The sequence below is a fragment of the Oryx dammah genome, unplaced genomic scaffold, assembly GCF_014754425.2.
Source record: "Oryx dammah isolate SB20612 unplaced genomic scaffold, SCBI_Odam_1.1 HiC_scaffold_3, whole genome shotgun sequence".
Lineage (NCBI taxonomy): Eukaryota > Metazoa > Chordata > Mammalia > Artiodactyla > Bovidae > Oryx > Oryx dammah.
Genome location: NW_024070187.1, coordinates 11,963,324 through 11,965,865, shown reverse-complemented (window position 1 = coordinate 11,965,865; position 2,542 = coordinate 11,963,324).

Genomic DNA, 2,542 nt, shown 5'->3' with positions numbered 1-2,542 from the left:
GATTGAGCTGTCTGTTTTTTGATATTGAGCTGCATGAGGTGTTTGTATATTTTGGAAATTAACCCTTTGTTAATTGCTTTATTTGCAAATATTTTCTCCCATTCTGAGGGTTGTTTTTCATCTTGTTATGGTTTCCTTTGCTGTACAAAAGCTTTTAAGTTTAATTAGGTCCCATTTGCTTATTTTTGTGTTTATTTTCGTTAGGAGGTTAAAAAAAGATCTTGCTGTTGTTTATGTCAGAGTGTTTTTCCTATGTTTTCTTCTAAGAGTTTTATAGTGTCTGGTCTTACATTTAGATCTGAAATCCATTTTGAGTTTATTTGTGTGTGTGGTGTTATGTAGTGTTCTAGTTCATTCTTTTACACGTAGCTGTTCAGTTTTCCCAGCACCATTTATTGAAGAGGCTGTCTTTTCTCCACTGTATATCCTTGCCTCCTGTGTCATTGATTAGGTGGCCATAGACGTATGGGTTTATCTCTAGACTTTCTATTCAATCGATCTATATTTCTTCTTTTGTGCTGGTACCATACTGTCTCGATTACTGCAGTTTTATAGTATAGTTTGAAGTCAGGGAGCCTGATTCCTCTGTTTTACTTTCTCAAGGTTGCTTTGCCTATTCAGGATCTTTTGTATTTCCGTACAAATTGTAAAATTTTTTATTCTAATTCTGTAAAGAATGTGATTGGTAATTTGATAGAGATTGCATTGAATTTCTAGATTGCCTTGGGTAATATAATCATTTCACAATATTGATTCTTCCAATCCAAGAACGTGGTATATTTCTCCATATGTTTGTCATCTTTGATTTCTTTCATCAGTGTTTTACAGTTATCTGAGTAGAGATCTTTTGCATCCTAATCTTTAATTGTTAGTATATAGGAATGCAAGAGATTTCTGGGCATTAATTTTGTATCTTGCAACTTTACCGAATTCACTGATTAGCTTTAGTATTAATAATTTTCTGGTGGCATCTTTAGGATTTTCTATGTATAGTATCATGTCATCTGCAAATAGTGACAGTTTTACTTCTTTTCCAATTTGGATTCCTTTGGTTTCTTTTTTCTCTGATTGCCATGGCTAGGACTTCCAAAACTGTGTTGAAAAGAGTAATGAGACTAGACATCTTGTCTTATTCCTGGTATTAGAGGAAATGCTTTCAGCTTTTCTCCATAGAGAATGATGTTTGCTTTGGGTTTGTTGTATATGGCTTTTATTATGGAGGAGTAGGAGGACATGGAGTTCACATTTCCTCATAACTTAGGGCACCTACCAGATGCTGGTAGGGGACCTTGACCCACAAGAGGACAAGAGGAACTCCCGAGTGACCAGGTGGAATGTTGGGGGTGGGGAGGAGTGGAGGATAGGACTGGCACCCCTGAGGGGTGGCTTGGGGAGGAGAGGTGTTCCCACACCTGGAGAGGCCCCTCACTGCAAGGGGATCAATGGGGCTGGGGAGAGACCCTCCAGGATTCAGAAAATCAGGGAAATGCTGCTAGTGTTTCCCCCACCCACTCAGGCCCTGGGGAGCCTGCTAGGGCCCTAAGTCCCACCCCCGCACCCCAGGCCCTGAGCCTGGGCCCCGCCCGCTCCCTACACCCACCCTCACAGCCAAGGCCTTTTCTGGTCCTCTGTTTTTTTTTTTTCTTTTTGCTATTGTTCTGTTTTACCTTCCAATTATTTTTTCATTTCTATTTTTCCTAATATATGTTATTTATAATTTTAGTTTTTACTCTTTGTTATTGTTCTGCTCCCTTTTGTTTGGCACACTGTGCGGCTTGCGGAAATCTTGGTTCATGACCCCTGAGCTCCTGTGGTGGGAGCACTGAGTACAAACTGCTGGACTGACAGAGAACCTCAGACCCTAGAGAATATTAACTGGGGTGAAGTCTTCTGAGGGTCCTCATTTTGGCACCAAGCACAGCTCTGCCCAACTGCCTGCAGACTCCAGTGCTGGAGGCCTCAGGCCAAATATCCAGTAAGACAGGAACACACACACACACACACACACAAATGAGATGACAAAAAAAAAACACGATACAGATGAAGGAGCAAGGTAAAAACCTAAGATCTACTTAAAGCTCACCTAGTGTGGGATAGAAAGCTCACTGGATCTGGCTTATCTGCCTGGTTGATTTGCAAGCTCTTCCAAAATTGGATACCAATTATACTTGAAGTATTTCAAAGAAAAAAGAATCAACATTAAAAGAATTTTTTCCTAAGTGGGAGTAGCTGTGTGACCATCCCATTTATTTCATGTGTTATGCTTTCTATTGACAGGAACTCTGAGCTTCCATTTCCTTGAGCTTGATTAGGAGATTAAAGCATCAGAGAATGTTCAATGTCTTCCCATGTTTATGTGGTTTGCAACCCCAAATAAAAAATGAGCAGTGATTCATATCACATTTTACAGAAAAATATTTAGAACGTGAAGTGGAGGGGAACCCCCTAGACAGGGAAGATTATGCACATCTCATAAATGACTTGAATTAACCAGGGATAAGCGCAGATCACCCATATACACATTGAAACCGACTTGAATTTA